Source organism: Lissotriton helveticus, chromosome 9 (genome assembly GCF_964261635.1).
Source record: "Lissotriton helveticus chromosome 9, aLisHel1.1, whole genome shotgun sequence".
NCBI classification, from domain to species: domain Eukaryota; kingdom Metazoa; phylum Chordata; class Amphibia; order Caudata; family Salamandridae; genus Lissotriton; species Lissotriton helveticus.
In genome coordinates, this window is record NC_136070.1 from 486,075,203 (window position 1) to 486,094,256 (window position 19,054).

The following is a 19,054-nucleotide window of genomic DNA, read 5'->3' on the forward strand; positions in this document are numbered from 1 at the left end:
TTCCACCCCATCTCGCTCCTCCCTTTTCCTGCCAAAGTCATCGAGAAGACCGTCAACAGACGGCTTGCAGCCTTCCTCGAGACGAACGGATCCCTCGACCCCTCGCAGTCCGGCTTCTGAGCCAACCACAGCACCAAGACCGCCCTCATCGCAGCCACCGACGACATCCAAGCCCTGCTTGACAATGGGGAAACAGCGGCCCTCATCCTCCTGGACCTCTCTGCAGCGTTCAACACCGTCTGCCACCGCACCCTAGTTCAACGCCTCAGGACCATCGGTATCCAAGAAAAGGCACTGGAGTGGATCATCTCGTTCCTCGCCGGAAGAACACAAAGAGTCCGCCTCCCCCCGTTCCGATCCGAGGCCACCGAAGTCATCTGCGGCGTACCGCAAGGATCATCACTCAGCCCCACCCTCTTCAAAGTGTACATGAGACCTCTTGCAGCCATCGCACGCCAACACAACCTCAACATCATCTCCTACGCCGACGACACCCAACTGATCCTCTCCCTCACCAGAGACCCCGCCACCGCCAGAACGAGCCTACACGAAGGGATGAAAGACGTCGCCGAGTGGATGAAGAACAGCCGCCTGACACTGAACTCAGACAAGACGGAAGTCCTCATCCTGGGACCATCGCCCTCCGCCTGGGACGACTCCTGGTGGCCTCCCGCCCTGGGCACCGCTCCCAAGCCAACAGACCACGCACGCAACCTGGGCTTCATCCTGGACCCTTCCCTCTCGATGACCAGACAAGTCAACGCCGTCTCCTCACCGTGCTTCAACACCCTGCGTATGCTCCGAAAGATCTTCCGATGGATCCCGACCGAAACCAGGAAGACGGTCACCCAGGCACTCGTCACCGGCCGACTGGACTACGGGAACACCCTCTACGCGGGAACCACAGCCAACCTACAGAAAAGACTCCAGCGCATACAGAACGCCTCCGCCCGACTCATCTTGGACATCCCCCGACGCAGCCACATCTCCGGCCATCTGAGGGACCTGCACTGGCTCCCCGTCAGCAAAAGGATCACGTTCAGACTCCTTACCCACGCACACAAGTCTCTCCACGACCTGGGCCCCAAGTACCTCAACGACCGCCTAACCTTCTACACGCCCACCCGCCAGCTACGTTCTATGAGCCTCGCCCTCGCCGCCATACCACGCATCCGAAGAGCCACAGCCGGAGAAAGATCCTTCTCCTACCTGGCAACCAAGACATGGAACTCCCTCCCCATCCACCTCCGGCTGACACAGGACCATCTCGCCTTCAGGAAACAACTTAAGACCTGGCTGTTCGAGCAGTAGCGGAACCCTCCCCCAAGCGCCTTGAGACCCTTCCGGGTGAGTAGCGTGCTATACAAATGTTATGATTGATTGATTGATTGATCTTTACAAAAATAGTCTTGCGATAAGTGATAAAAGGGACTTTACTAAACATACTAAAAAGTAGGAATCACAATTAGGGAGTTGGAAATGCCATTGCATTCCAGCCAATGGGCAAAATATGAAATGGTTTGCATTTCCTAAATTGTGATTTCCAAATATAGGAATTCACAATTTAAGAAATACAAAGCCAAGGGTGTCTCTGGGCTTAAGGTCCCCCTGGAAGCACCCCGAATTTCCTAGCGCACATGCAAGTGATTATGTGTGCTTCATGTCAAATTAAAAAAATGCATTTTTAAATGCATTTTTTTATTTAACACATGGCTACCATCGACTTCAAGTTGATGGTGAAAGCATTGGCTAAATGACCATTCACATTTAGGAAATGCTACATACATGTGCTTTAGGAATCGCAAATAGGTAATCCCTATTTGCGATTCCAAAATTGCAGTCGCAATTTGTGATTTCTACCAGAAATTGTGACAGTTTTTGGCCCTTTGTACATTTGAAAAGGCCATTTAGCATTTCCTAATGGGCCAAAATAGCGTTTCAGCCCGTTAAGAAATGCTAAATGGCTTCGTACATCTGGGCCTCTGTTAACCTGTGCCTAACACTAAATATCGGGAAGCAATTCCTCTCCCACAATTTAATGCTTTAGACAAGGCATCTCGGATGCCACTATTTCAGGAGAAGAAATTCTGAAGGCAAGTCAGAGCCTACCATCAGGAAAAGCAGTGGGGACAGACAAGATTCCTATGGAATTGTATAAAGTATTCTCCACTCAAATAGGGGTATATCTGACAGATCTTTATGTGGGTGTTTACGAAGGGCGGACGTCTCCTGTATCATGGGTAACGGCGAATATAATAGTTTTTCCCAAATAAAATAAGCCCCCTCAGGAACCCGGGTCATATTACCCCATTACATTACTGAATAATGATGCCAAGATTTAAGCTGCTAGCTATAAGGCATTCCCCTAACATCGGTAAGATTGTATCTCCAAAACAGCATTGTTTTATACCAGGGAGGGGTACAGTTAATCATATACGAAGAGTGATAACCTTAATGGATGCCTCAGGAGTTGCAGGAGACCGCATGGCATTGATTTTATTAGATGCTGAAAAAACCTTTGACAGGGTCTTCTGAAATATTGTGGGCTATAAATGAGAAAGGTTCAGCATTGGACAGATGTATATTACAGGAATAAAAACAATATATAGGTAGGAGTAACAGGAGGATACTCTGAATGCATAACAATTAGACATGGTACACGGCAAGGGGGCTCGTGCTCTCATACTACATTGATCCTGTAATATGTAAATTAGAAAATAATATAGGTATTCCGACAGTGCTACCTCATGGGTGGACGATTCAAGGTGTTGGCTTATGCAAACGAACTAGCCATAGTGACCCCTAACCCAGCTGTGGCCTTAGCAGAAATCGAAAAAGAAGCATCAGTCTTTTGGAAATTTTATGGGATTTTTTTTAAATAGAGGCAAAACTCAGGTGGTTGTTAACAGTAATGTTCAATTTAGTGAGGCTAGAGTGGTCGAAAAAGCTATGTACCTGGGGGTTAGTATCTCTGCTGAGATTGAACTTATTTTGGAGAATAATTTGGCTGTATTAATTGGAGAGGCGGTAAATGATTTCTTGAGGATAGATAATTTACATCTGACGATAACTGGCAGAAATAATGAGGTTAAGATGATGTTTCTCTCTAAAGTACTATACATTTTTAGGGCAATACTACTGGAGTTTGGGAATCAGTGTTTTCAATGGAATGAAGATATGGTTACCAAGTTTACCTGGGCCTACTTCAAAACTAGGCAGGCTCTCAAATTGTTGATTCTTTCAACAGAGAAAGGGGGGTGGGCTGTCACAAACTTTAAAACGCTACACCTTCTATCCACTTCAGCTGCCCGGCATTTTACCTATGTACGTGGAGCAGTGTTCGGTGAAAGCGCTTACATCAGGTAAAGATAGTTTGGAGTATCTTTCGTTCTAGCTATGTTCTAAGTCTAGAACGCTTTGAATAATTTGAATCTCCCTTGTTATTTACTTTCAGAATCCTTTATTATAAGAGGCTGCACAATATAGATTCGTCTATGTGATCAGAAAATTCTTGCCTGTCCATTCCGGTTTCTAACTTCATCAGCCCCCATCGTTCATATAATATTGCCGAATTTAATTCAACATATTCAGGTATATATACAACACAGTTTAACATCTTCAACATGGATGTTGGATAATTAGAATGTTCTTTATAAATATAGATTTCTTGTTTTTTTCTTTTAAAGTCATTAATCAATCTGCCTTCTAAAGAAAATGCTGAAATCCACCTATTATCAATTTCCTACAGGATCAAAAGGTATACCTAATGGAATTAAGTAAGGAGATATATATTAGAAGGAATTAGAATAAACAATTTTTAGAACCTCGTTTTTCTCTATTGTAGGTTACTGATTAAACTGACCTGTTGATAGCACGTTTTGGCCACTCATCTTTCTGGCCATAGGATTTCATCCAAATAAATCCTTAGAACTTCTACATACAGATTTTTAGGTAAATATCGTGACCTATGTAAAACATCATTGGGTTGTCTCTATATAATATCTATTTCCATTTTAGGATACCATTCTACTATGGATTTAGATTTTCCTTTCATTTTTATAAAGTCATTAAATGACTATTGGTTTTGAGGACTGTTAACAGTGAACAACTTTCGTTATTTTGATATTCATAGATAACATATCCATAGATAACAGTGCAAAAGATGCATTGATCATACCAATGGTGTTTTTGTCTATTACCAACTGTGTCCATTTTGGAATAAACATTATTACATAAGGCGCACCATTTTCTATATATAGATTGGACTTTTTGCCCCATTAGATATATTTTACAATCCTTACTTCCATTGATACTGTGGGTTTTTTGGACTTGAGTACTCAGACAGAATTATATTAACAGTATGCTTTGAGGAGATATATATATGTAGAGTTGTATCTTTGTACACAGGACTTGTGTATGTTTTTCATTTTGGTTCTTTTTAATTGTGTTTGTATTTTGACAGATTAAAACTGTTAAAACTGTGATTTGCTAAAAACAAACAATACGTTGGTGATTTTAAACTATGTATTTTATTAATTTACAGAATACATTGTGGCTATTTCCTGAAGAAGGCGTGTTGTATGCCGAAACGCGCCTCGAGACAGTATTGAGATTTATTGCCACTTTTTTATGGTTGTTTTTTAAGATTGTACTTATAGAGAATACAAAACTGTGTATCAATATAGAGTCATTAAAATATGTCATGTAATTCCTATTAAGGGAATTTTTTTAAACACTCTATTAAATCAGAATATATTTTGCACGTTGTTCCTGTTTACATTCTTTACATACTGCATACTGTTGTATTTTATTATTGATCTTGACTTTAGTATTCTAGATATCCTAGGAACGATAGTTTTCAAGCAGTTTATCCCTGTCCTAGGAATCACAGTATTTATGGTTCAGGGGGTCCTTCTTTTTCACAAATATCGTGCCAGGATGACACATCCTGTCCACACCTAAACCCTCTTTGAGTCACTGTCTGGAAGGATACACAAACCCTAACAAGCAAAGCTATTCACAGTCATGCAACTCAGGTACTGGCAGAAGGTACCAATGGTTAGCACAAGAAAAAGCCAGCTTTCTAAAAGTGCATTATCAGAATTTTGATTTAAAATTCAACTTTACCATTAAAAAGGATTTAAAATTACATTTTATTTGAGCATAAACACCATAGATCAGCAACATGTACCTACCAGTTCCCAATCAAACGTTATCACTTATAACATGTAATAAGGTAATCCAGTGTTAGTGCAGTGGCATGCCTGAGAAATGTTTTAAAGGCTACTTCATTAGGTGGCAGAATGAGTGCTGCACACACAACAGCAGCATTTAATTTACAGACCCTGGTTACATGTGAGACAGACCATTTTCTAAGAACTTACAAGTGCCTATAAGGTGTACAACACTTTTAAAATGTTTGAATGAGAGAGCACAGGTATTTTAGCATTGGTTAGGAGACATAAAGTGCACTGAGTCCTTCAAGCCAACAAAAAAATAATCCGGCAAACAGGAGGCGTGAAGGCAAGATGTTTGGGGGAATACCCCACCAAGGATGTCAGACCTAGCAGTGAAATATAGTAATAATCAGGGTTCAATGGGCCTCTCAAGCCTCATTGGAAGTTATGCCCTGGCCCAGACGATTCATGAAATACAGTAAATGGCTGTATGTGTTGCAGTGAAAACGTGCTGCATCAAGCACTGTCAAAGAACAAATGTTAATTATTGCAATATGCAACTAGATGTAGAGATCCACTGCATCCTTCTACAGTGTACATCGGGCTGCTTCCACACCAATCACATGTGGGCAAGTACAAGCATTTGTCACTGAAAAGCTACAGCTCTTTCTGGTCTTTGTGAGTAACCCCAGCTCCATGCCTTTTGGGGGTGTACTGCACCAGGATATACTGAAATTGAGTAGACTGAGCAACTACGAAACTGGCCTTGGCATGAACCAGCGACCTGAAAGTCCCCAAAGTCCCGAAAATTTGATATATGCATTGTACTTCCAAGGACAAAGTGATAGCACTTGCTAAAAATTAAATGTATTGGCGGCACTGGACCTGGTCTCCATGGTAAACAAGTGCATGCTTTAATAAATTCCCTCATTAATAAAGAAAAAGACCAATTCTGTCATCGCATGATTCCTTTATTATTATCAATAATCGTTCATATACTTTTTTTGTACAAAAATGTTTCTTGACCACAATTTATGGGTCAAACAGAGGTTTGTGCCTGTTTTTCCGTACTTCACCCTTTATGCAACAGGGTCATGATAAATCTGTGTACACACTCTAACCAAACACAAAACCAATAGTAAACTATTCAGATTTCAGCCAATCTGCTTGCATGAGCGAATCGGCGGTCTTTTTTTTATGAATCTGCACCATTGAGTACAATATTTCATATTTGAAATCTTGCGCTATCATAAACAGGGCATGGAGGTGGCACAAGTTTGAATTAACTCAGTAACCTATAACTGGTGAGTTTCAGTTTCTTTTGCAATTAAAATGTGACGTTATGACTGACATTTTCACCGACCTATAACATCACTTTCACCTTTGTCCTCTTCAGTGAATTTCAATTTTTTTAAATGTAAAGTAAGCTGTTATTACTATATCTGATCTCCGCGGGCAGCCACACCCAGTCACACCCAGTCATGCATGGCTTCAGCCATGCGCAGCTCGGGGATGCCAGGCCTAGAAGTCAACACCGGTGGTAAGCCAACCCCCACCTGCCATGCCCTTTGGCCTTGCATAGTGTGGGGATGGCTGCAGGGCCTGGCCAATTCCCTGTGTCCTGTTATGGAAGATGCCCCATTTTAATTCATGCTGCAACCGCCTGTCACAATGTTCGGTCCCACAGACCAGACCAATCATAACGTGCGTTTAGCTGTTTATTCCCACGGGACTCCAGCGGCAACAGATATTGAAAATGTTTGTACCTTAATTTCTCTAAAATGAGTGAACAGAATTAACCAAATCACAAAAGCATGCCATTTGATCTAGCTTTCTACCAAATTTGATGTAATTCTGTTGAACCATTTTTTCTGTATGATTGACTAATTTCCCCTATGAAAATCTCATGAAGAAAAATCTGCCCCAGCATTGTATTCTAATGGACAGAGCATCCAGAATCTCTTTTGGCTGAACTTATTATTTTGAAAAGTTTTGTGAAGACTTGTAAAACAGTAGTGAAGTTATTAGCAAAAATGCTCTTTCTATGAAAAGTCTGATACAACTGTGTTTTATATATATATATATTCACTGAAAAAACCATAGGTTATATACCATATATAGTTAGGAATTAGCATTTAAAAAACCTTATTTTACTCACACAAAACCATTGAAATTCCATATATAGTTAGTTGCACTAACTATATATCGCGCACCCGCAATCCACTGCTGATCATGTCACATATTACATCATTCATGACATGGTCAGTGACATCACTGATGACATCACTGATGACATCTCAAATGACATCACTGATGATATCTCTTTTGACATCAATGGTCACATCAATGATGATATCATTAATGTGACAATACAATGCATCTCCTCACACTTTAATATAACCTCTGTTACACCCAGTGTTAAATACAGAGTATAATTTTTGAAACCATTGACACACCAATACTAGTTACTACATACGTACTCACTGATTCCTACGTCTACACACACATTCACTCATTCACCCATACAATCATTCATACATACAATCACTCATCTTTACAACACTATCATATGCACTCATACACCTATACAGACACTCAGACTCTGCCACTCATCCATGGAGTTACTCACACACCTAGTCAGTCCTGTAAAGAATCAATCACACTTCCATTTTCTTGTCTATACAGTTAAACATAGAGCACCTTACATTTTCAAACATATACTAACACATACTTACTTTCTTATACAATCATTGATACAAGTACACATTGATCTGCACAGAGTCACACACCTCCCAGCCAGCCACACACACACTCAGTCTCCCATACAAATACTTGGACAATCAATCAATAACCCATATAGTTAATCATATAGCTACTGATCAACACATGCAGCAGTTTACAGAACAACAGACATAATGATGCACAAATTAAGACAGTTTAGTCACTAACCCATGCACTCAGTGAGACACATTTAATCACTCACTCATACATTCAGTCATGCACCTACTAAATCCTTCGTCCAGACACTTATACATCTACTCATTCTTCAATATGTAAAACATATTTAAACTTTACAGAAACACACAGTCACTGGATGATGTCATCAGTGATCTCATCAGTGATGTCATTTGAGATGTCATCAGTGATGTCATCAGTGATGTCACTGACCATGTCATGAATGATGTAATATGTGACATGATCAGCAGTGGATTGCGGGTGCGCGATATATAGTTAGTGCAACTAACTATATATGGAATTTCAATGGTTTTGTGTGAGTAAAATAAGGTTTTTTAAATGCTAATTCCTAACTATATATGGTCTATAACCTATGGTTTTTTCAGTGAATTTTCAAGGTTTTTTAAATGCTAATTCCTAACTATATATGGTCTATAACCTATGGTTTTTTCAGTGAATTTCAATGGTTTTTTAATAGCAAATATCATAAGCTGTCGAATGTCAAGTACGTGGTAAGTGAAAACATTTTCGTGTTTATGCACACTGATCTGCTTTGAATGGTGCCCCCCCCCCCTCATTTCTATTAGGAGTACTCTCTCTTTGCACATAGTGAAGGGTAGTTAACGCAGGCCTTTGCCCCCGTTGTAATACGTCGTGCCTGCTTCTCTCTCCATTTGATTGATTGTTATCCAAGTATTTACTGTTTTAGAATTGGTTCTCTTTGGTTCATTCTCTATTTACAAACAAACACAGAGTCGCAATACTCTGTTTAGTCTTCGCAGATAACGAAAAATCGTGTAAAAAAAAAAGAAAAGGAATCGAGCAAAATCAGTAGGCCACTAATGGGATCTCTTTTTGACCTCGCTAAAATAGAAACATTAAGAACAACCCCTCATGACAAATACAAAACTAGTGAGATGAACTGAACTCCACACAATGATGGCTGCAAAACAGCTTGGCTCCGCCACCCACCCCGCCCAAAATAACGATAAAGAGCGGCTGCCATGATTGGTTGTGGAATGGCCACGACGGAGCTACGAAATGGTGCTGCTCTCATGCTAACCCCAGCTTCAGTCTGAATATCCAGAAACACTGTAGACTACCAATTCGATCAGTTCCGGTAGCGCCCCAATGTAACCCGGTAGAGAAGAACTAGCCCTCCCCTCTTTGACTGATGGTTCTTGTTGCCTGTCCCTTCTGTTGTCATTTAACAGAACTATTTAGCCTGCTGAAAGGGGTTGCGTTCCAACCGCTGGTTGGTGGAGACATTTTGACTATATTCTGGACCTGCGTTGTCGCGTAATGCGTCATATGACGCGCCGCGTTAGCGCATCCGGAAGTCATCCGGGGCGCGCAGCGCGTAACGTAAGCATAACAAGTCATGTGACTTGTTAATAAAACTTTTCATTGGTTCATTTTACTTTTCTTATTCTAATGATGAAAGGCTTGGTCATATGACCTAAAAATTACGCTTTTTATTACTTCCGAACATTACTTTTTTCTTAAATATATGTTATAATGTTCCAGGCTAATGTACTTTCCCGGAAAATTTACAACTGTCCTGCAAGTAAAATATATTCTTTTTTCGAGAAAAAGAGCGTTTCTTCGTCCCATGACGGAGCCGTTGAGCAAAAGAGGGTCGACCTGCTGTCTTAGTCGCCGATACGCCTGAATATGAGATTCTTATCGATCACTTTATGTTGCAGGAGTAGAAAACACAACAGCCCTTGACCATTTATCTTTACTGCGTTCCTTCGAATTATACCTTTTACCCTTCATGTAATTGGTCTGCTTTATTTCACTTGCCTTTTACTGATTCTAAAACAGTGACTATTATTAAAAACTTTACCAATGTATATACTACTACCATGTTTTCTTTTAAAAACCTTTATTGTGAAAATTTCATTATACAAATACGAGCCTATAACCACGTGGGCCGGCCACGGAGCAAACTGTAATCGTATATGATGAGTAGACATTTACACTGTAGAGGAACGTAACGGGCGGGCCATTAGGTTGCAAGAACTAAGGTGTCTAACAGTTACGGAATCGGTGGACGTACATTTTATAATTAAAATACGACAGGGCCAGTTACAATAAAATTATCTAGATATACATTTGCGGGCAAGTACCATCGGTGACGTTAATTCGAACTTTCAATAGTACAGTAATCAATAACACATCAGAACTTAATATCAATAGGGATGTCGAAATATTCAATCAATTCTCGTCCCCGCCCGCCATGTGCTTCAAAACTGCATACGTATCTCGTGATTTCAAGGTTCTGCAACCAGTACACAACAAGGAGTTACGAGTCCCATTTATTCCGGCGCCATTTTGGGCGAGGACGGGCAGGTCCAGGATATAGTCAAAATGTCTCTACCAACCATCGACTATGATGATGTTCATATGCTGTATTTATTAGAGTAACACTCATCTGTCCACATGAAATTAATTTGCCACAATCTAAACATGTCATTTTAATCTTTCCAAAGTTCTTCTAAATATTTGGGACCGTTTCCCTTGCCTCTGATGCTGTCAGTGCCACTTCTTTGATGAATGTACTAGCAGGTCAAGGGTTCTCCTCCAAATCTCTCTTTTATGCAGCACTATAATTAATTGGTGCCACCTCTCCATATGACGATGCATGGTATAGTTACCATAACTATATTTTTTTTCAGTTCCTCTGGAGAGTTCATCGTGGCAGATGAAGCGTGTAACGTACCGGGCATTTACCTTTTTTTGCATGTACAGGAAAGGAAAAAAAATATCGAGCGTCCGAGTTCTAAGGTGTCCCAGGGCCATTTTAGTGGACCAGGCCCAAATCCAAAGAACAGGCCGCCATTTTGAGAGTCCTGTTGCAGCCGCCTGTCGCTGTAGCATCAAGAGCAGCCGAAACTCAGCTGAATGGCAACTGAAACGGTAAAGGGGCGCCCCACTACAGCAGACGAGCCTCCACCTAGGAAGGCCCGTTCACGCCGCCTCCCCCCTCCCCCCTTCGGGCACCCCACGCCGTTATTCGGAGCAGTATTGTAGGATGGCCACACCAGTGCGGCAACTTGCTAGACATCACCTCGGTGGTAACCGAATCTCAACGCCTTGTGGTGTCTTCTATTCAGAAAACATTGTTATGCTGCCTTCGACCTATTCGCCGCAAGTGCGCACACAACTCAACTGCATAGCTTCCTAGACACCACCTCGGTGCCATCCGGATCTTGGAATCTCAGCGCCTTTTGGTGTCTTCTCTTCAGAAAATATTGTTGCGCTGTCTTTGGCCCCATTCGCACATCGGTCCGCTACTGACGCCATCTCACAGGCTAATGGGGCGCCCCACGCCGACTTTCAGCATTGTAGGATGACCACACCAGTACAGCAACTTGCTAGACATCACCTCGGTGCCATCCGGATCTCGGCGCCCCACTGCAGATGAAGTGCCTCTCAACTATGAAACCACCACGGTGACATCCGGATCTTGGCGCGTTGTGCTGCCTTCGGCCTATTCGCACATCGGTCCGCTACTGACGCCATCTCACAGGCTAATGGGGCGCCCCACGCCGACTTTCAGCATTGTAGGATGACCACACCAGTACAGCAACTTGCTAGACATCACCTCGGTGCCATCCGGATCTTGGCATCTCAACGCCTAGTGGTATCTTCCATACAGAAAATATTGTTGCGCTGCCTTTGACCCCATTCGCACATCGGTCCGCAACTTAGACATCACCTCGGTGCCATCCGGATCTTGGCATCTCAGCGCCTTGTGGTGTCAGTCAGAAAATATTGTTGCGCTGCCTTTGGCCCCATTCGCACATCAGTCCGCAACTTAGACATCACCTCGGTGCCATCCGGATCTTGGCATCTCAGCGCCTTGTGGTGTCAGTCAGAAAATATTGTTGCGCTGCCTTTGGCCCCATTCGCACATCAGTCCGCTACTGACAGCATTTCACAGGCCAACAGGGCGCCCCACGCCGACTTTTACCATTGTAGGATGGCCACACCAGTGCCACAACTTGCTAGACACCACCTCGGTGCCATCCGGATCTTGGCATCTCAGCGCCTTGTGGTGTCTTCTATTCCGAAAATATTGTTGCGCTGCCTTTGGCCCCATTCGCACATCGGTCCGCTACTGCCGCCATCTCACAGGCCAACGGGGCGCCCCATGCCGACTTTCAACATTGTAGGATGGCCACACCAGTGCGGCAACTTACTAGACACCACCTCGGTGCCATCCGGATCTTGGCGCGTTGTGCTGCCTTCGGCCTATTCGCACATCGGTCCGCTACTGACGCAAACTCACAGGCCAACGGGGCGCCCCACGCCGACTTTCAGCATTGTAGGATGGCCACACCAGTGCTGCAACTTGCTGGACACCACCTCGGTGCCATCCGGATCTTGGCGCGTTGTATTGCCTTCGGCCTATTCGCACATCGGTCCGCTACTGACGCCGCCTCACGTGCCAACGTATTTTCTCCGCATTTTATACCCCATGCCGCATAACAGGTCATGTGACTTGTTTATAAAACTTTTCATTGGTTCATTTTACTTTTGGTTTCCTAATGATGGAAGGCTTGATCATATGACCTAAAAACAACACTTTTCATTGGATGAAAACTTTTTTTTTCCCAAACGATGAAAGCCCCACCTTGTTTCTGGATGTTTCAGACTGAAGCTGGCTTCAGCATGAGAGCACCACCATCTCGTAGCTCCGTCGTGGTCATTCCGCGAGCAATCATGGCAACCGCTCCCCACCAGAAGCCTACAGGAGTCGGGGGCCCCCAAAACTTTTGATAAATCCTCAAGGCGGAGGGGACGCTTTCGAGAATGGGGTCCAAGACCTAGCAGACAAGCGTCCGATTTCCAAGGTGTCCCAGGGCCATTTCAGTGGACCAGGCCCAAAAAGGAAACAGCCTGCCGCCATTTTGAGAGTCCTGTGACAGCCGCCTATCGCTGCACCGCAAGAGTGGGCGCAACTCAGCTGAATTGCGGCTTTTGACACAGTGGACCAAAAACGGACGGAATGGCAACTGAAACGGTAAAGGGGCGCCCCACTACAACAGATGACACTCCACCTGGAGAGGCCCGTTCACGCCGCCTCCCCCGGGGCGCCCCATGCCGTTATTCGGAGCAGCATTGTAGGATACCAAAACCAGTGCGGCAACTTACTGGACATCACCTTGGTGCCATCGTTCTGCTGCCTTGGAACTATTCGCACAACAGTTTGCTACTGATGACCCACCCCCCGCGACGCCCCACGCCAGAAATCTGGACGTTGTGCTGCGTTGGGACTATTCGCACAGCCGACCGCTACTTCGTTGTTTTTCCCTAAAAATGTTTATATGTTATTACTGTTTTTGTTTTCTTGTATATATTTATAAGTTATTAAAGTTTTATAATCTTACTACTTTGTTGGAGTGCTATATATTTTTAATGTGACACATAATTGTAAAAACTTTGATGTACAAAGAGTCATCCCTGGAATCTTCCGCTTCAGGCTCGGTCCCCTCCCCAATCACAATACAGGATGGTTTTCAGATAATAGGAACGCGTCTGCTGTGACGGATCTCATCGAGTGTGGGCCTTGATCTACTATAACTCCTTTGAAGAGGGGTGATTCTTTACAGCTGGGGCCATAAACTACATCTGCAGGGCTAGCTGATACCCTAGGACCGGCCTGGACAATCGGACACAGAGGAAAAGGAGTGTCAGAGGGTGCGGTAGTGAATAGGGCGAAAGGGAGGTGTCGGGCGGGCACAGGGTGTGATTCTCAGGGAAGAGCAGCGCAGATGGGGGGTGGTTTATTACCCATGCATAAGACAGAGAGTGGGGGTGACCACTGCCTGGGGGAGATGCTTGCGAGGGTGGGGAGTCATGCTAAGGATCGACAGCGTGCACAGAGTGGGTCTGGTCAAGGCATCTAAAATGACTGCCGTGCACGACAAAAGTGTGGCATTTGAAAAAAGGCAAGATGGCGCAGACAATGTTTTTCAACACTTCCTGATTTCCTTCGAATCGAACGTTAACAGACGTTGGGGCATATTACCAAAGTTAAGCGATATTTATCCCTAACGATGCTTAGCAACGATTTTTTTACCGCTAAGCATCGTCAGAAATTATCGCAGATAAACCTTGCTATTATCAAGGTTTATCGCAAATATGATAAAAAACGACCGCAATGCATTAATATCGCTGAAAACTCAGCGATATTCATGCATTACCGAGCTAATGCTCTTAGCCATGTTATCCACCTCCCATTGGATAACATGCCTTAGAACTGCTCAGGGCAGGTGCTAGCTTTTGGAGATATTCGCGCTTATCGCGAATATTTCCAAAAGTTGATAATAGGAGATAGCGATGTTAGCGACTGTTTCCAGTCGCTAACATCTTGGCATGCCCACTTTGCATGTCATTAGTGATAAATATCACTCACATGCCCAAGATGGTCGCTATCTCCTACTAGCCGTCGCTAACTGGTGTTAGCAACAGCTAGGTAATACAGATATAATTTTATCTCCGCGAAGCGGAGCGCTGTTACAGATATATATCTTTTTTTGAACGTTAATTTCTCAAAATCCACTGGAGCACATATATTGAGACCTAGCAAAGGGCACATCGGACTACCAGTCCCTACAATTTTGCCAAGTTTCATGTTCGGGCTAAAAGTGGTAGCCCGATGTGCCTTTGCTAGGTCTCAATATATGTGCTCCAGTGGATTTTAAGAAATTAACGTTCAAAAAAAGATATATATCTGTAACAGCGCTCCGCTTCGCGTAACGGAGGTTTGCGAAGCTGATTGGTCATTCTGTCACTGGGCTATAGTTGGGCTACATCTGGCTGATATTTGGGCTACATTTGTTTTTTTGTGTGTCTGGCGGCCATCTTTGGGCTACATTGGGCTACATTGGGCTACATTTGGGCTCCAACATATATATAGGCCAATGTAGCCCAATATATATTTTTCAAAGTTAATTTTCGTAAAAACCACTGGAGCATATATCTTGAGACATAGCAAAGGCACATCGGGCTACCAGTCCCTACAATTTTGCCAAGTTTCGTGGAAATCCATTCAGCCGTTCGAGCTAAAAGTGAGTCCAACCGCCCTATGGAAATGAAGGAAATGAATGGGTAATTTGTAATTAGCAAATAGCTCATCGCAAACTAGGAATGGTAAAGAATCGCTATTTATTCCTTAAAGTTCGCTATTTAGGAAATGCAAAAAACTTTGATGATACATATGGCGGTTCATCTCTAACAAGATAAGAAGCATAGGGATACATTTATGATGACTGGCGCATCACCAGGGATGTGTTAGTCATTCTATGCCGCTGTTCCGTCACCTATGGTGTGCTGCATTTACAATGCGGCGCATCATGGGGCAAAAACAGCACAGATGCGTGATGTATCTGTGCCGTAAAGGTGGCGCATTGCTGGAGTTGTATCGCAAGTGTGATGAAGCTCCAGCAAGGGTCGGGGGTGCCCCTGTCGCAGGGTTTCTGTTCTCACACAGAACTGTGGACAGAGGATTGGAACCTCGGCGAATTAGGGTGTCCCAAAACTCACGTTAGTAATCAAAAACTCCTTAGCAAGCTAGGTACAGTGTCACATTGGATATAACAAACTCTCAATGTTTAGACAATCCAGAATATGAACTTATAGTACCTCAGGATACGTGGAACTCATGAACAGTCGGTCGTTATATATTTCTTAGAAACCAGAACATGGAGTTAAGAAGAACACATGTGTATTTGAAATGTTTATTTACTAATGCCGTCTTCACAGGCGTAGTATCTTAGATAATACAAGTACACATATTATCAGTAGCAAAATTACCAGCATAGTTACTAGTACATAAAAAGCGAATGGTGATAGTATGTTAACATGCTGTAAATGAATAAGAGTTAGCAACACTTATAAGCAGCCGCGGGCCGTGGAGGGAGTTACGGTGGGGCAGGGAGGCGGGGAGGGGGAGGGGCAAGGTAGAGAGGGCTCCACCCTGCTTCTCCCCCTCCCCGCCTCCCTGCCTCACCGTAACTCCCTCCACGGCCCGCGGCTGCTTATATCTCACCCTCCCTAATACACATATTATATTATTTGCTAAGAAGGTCTCTTTGTGTTGGTTTAGGGCGTGCCCATACTTTAGTGTCTTAGATTTGAAGGAATCACATCAGCATACACCAGCTCTCTCTTCATGTGAGCCGCATCAACTGTTGTGTATGTGTGTTCGGCAAAGCAATATAAAACCCGCCTCATGCCCAGAATTGGCAGAAGTTGCACTTATGTTATGAGTATGAAGTCGTGGAGATCAGACCTCATAACAATTCTGTATCGTGTTGTTCTTGAAACTTTAGCACTCGCTGTACAGATATAGTTTAACAAGCAAAGCAGATAGTAGAGCAATAACATATTATTCTCATGTAAACCACGATGAACTACTAGGTGGAAAGCTAAAGCAACAACTAAGTGTCGTGTGCAGAAGTTGCAAAAAAGGAAAAATGGCGTTTAAACCGGTAATGAGCCCATGCTAACTTAACACGGTGTAAAGATATCCAGGACCTAGATGACACCTCCCCATGATCCGGAAACGAACTGAATAAGATAATAGAAGTGCCATCTCATGAGAGCAGATTGCAAGTTTATATGTGGACGGTCCGCAAGGTAAAGCATTAAAAACTAGGAAAATTTAATGCTAAAGAAAAATAAAACAGCCAAGTACTTTATCGAGTCTTAAGCCAATAGGCAAGGTAAATAATAAAAACTTGACAAATAAGTCAATGAATTGTCAATGAAATGCTAGTACTCAGCTTATCAAACATGAAAAAGGTCTATGACATAACTGTGTATGCAAAATAAGCTGCAACAGCCTCCAATAGGAAGTCACCGTCTTCATCCGAAAACAGTTCAGCCATCCAATTTAAAAGCGGAAAAGAACATACGTGCTCTCCCAGCACCGGATCCTCTATCACCATCAGAGGACAGCTCGGTGGGTTTTCAAGAAAGCTCTGTTCCAAGAAAGACTGTGCTGCCGCCAGTAAATTCCAGGGACCAAGTAGTCCATGCATCAATGCCACAGCCATAATCCTTTCGCCAGGACAAACCAACTCGTGAGTAATGATAGGAGTCATCAGCTGATTAAAGTCGACGTCAGGAGAAACCTGTCCGCAGAGACACAAATCAATGGCCCAATCGAAATCACAGGTCAGGCAGTGAAATACAGGCTGGACACAGGTGAAGTAGGAGAATCGAAAAGATAATCCATATGCCGTGCTTAATATCGCCAACGGCATTGTGCCATAATATTCTAGCATGCGATTGCGGAACAGTGTCAGCAGCTGCAGGGTGGGAGGTTGCATAGGAGGGACATCCATATTTAAAAATGTAAAAAAGCACAAGAGCGTCCGCTGGTAATGCAAGTAAAAATGCCAATCCACGAACCAGAGTGGAGAAAATAGAATGAAAGGAAGCAGGGATGAGTCCAAAGATTTTCTCAAATGAAGTCACGAGACCACTGGTAACAACTTTAAAAAAGTGCGCCAGGGACTTTGCGGAGGATGCGTTAAAGATAGTCGGAACCATCTTGCTGAATTTGAAAGGCAAATCTGAATTGAAAAGTGTGTGCACCTCTGTACGGGTGTTCGCTATGTGAAGCACGAAAGTTTCACGGGCCGAACTCAAGGCCACCTCTCTCTGAGACAAAAGAGCTCTTATTCTTGCCATGCCGTTGAAATCTGTCCCAAGGTTGGTATTTGTGGCCAGATTGAAAACTCCCTATGTTCATGTGTGGGAGGAAATAGAACATTTCTGCAGCAAATAACCCGTTCACTTACTGTTACGATAAAAGGAATACTTTTAATTAACTCAGAACAATCTTCATTATTGAGCATCAAATAACTACCATTTTCCAACAACTTGAACGTGGGGATGATAGCAGGAACTGGCGTGCCTTGCAACACGCAAGCCATATTTGGTCGGTGTTTGTTGCATGAACCGTGTAACTGTATGTGCCTACACATTAGTGAATGATCTGGCGTCTCAGTGCATTCCTCTCCATTCAGATAAACTTCTTGATCATCTTTGAAACATCTGTATGTGTATGGAAGCGACCAGACCTCATGAAGAAAAGCACTACCTAAAGGTTCATAACGACCTATTGGTATATATTTCATACAATTTGAAAACTTATATAAAGCAAAAGGCAGCGTTATTAAACCGTGGATAAGGCACGTTGCCAAAAAACCCGCAATCCTCTGCTGATGATGTCACTGAGCATGTCATGAATGATGTAATATGTGACATCATCAGCAGTGGATTACGGGTAATAGTATCTCTAGTTTACTCCCCTATAGCTGTCTTTCTTTTAACATAAGTGTCTGTTTCCTTCCCTTATACTTACTGTTTTTGGTTCGCTTCCGGTTCGCGTACCGGGGAGCGAACTGGGAAGCGAACTAAGAGAAATAGAGGTTGGCACAGTTCCAAATATTGTACCAATTTTTTAATAACGGGGAGGTAGTTCTGAAAAGAACTTTTATTTTTATTTTTCAGAACATTTTTTTACTTTTTTTGAATTTTTCTGAACAGTTTTATATTTTTTTGGGTTTTTCTTGGAGGGGGCAATGAAAACGATTCATTGTAAAGGGCTCAACAGGAGCAACAAAACAAAAAAAAGAAGTATTTATTATTTTGGGCGTTTCGTACAAACTTGCATATGATAGTCAATAGCTCTGTTGATCAGAGTGATGCTTTTTTCTCCGTAGGAAATGAATCCATCGCAAAATACGCAGATGTGTTTTACATCACCAAATCTCATTTGTATATTTGGCACCATCTCCCTGCCCTCTGGTCCCGTTACTTCCGGTACAACAGATCTTCTGGCCATAATAGGGAGATTATCTAGGTCGTTCCGAAACTGTGCAGCACTGTAGTTGTTA

At 43.1% G+C, this 19,054-nt stretch overlaps 1 protein-coding gene across 1 annotated transcript in view; it reads right to left on the reverse strand.

The window, feature by feature from the left end:
* SYNE2 (spectrin repeat containing nuclear envelope protein 2) overlaps nucleotides 1–19,054 on the reverse strand; it is a 1,843,566-nt gene that overhangs the window by 1,292,728 nt on the left and 531,784 nt on the right. The gene's annotated exons all lie outside the window — the stretch shown is intronic.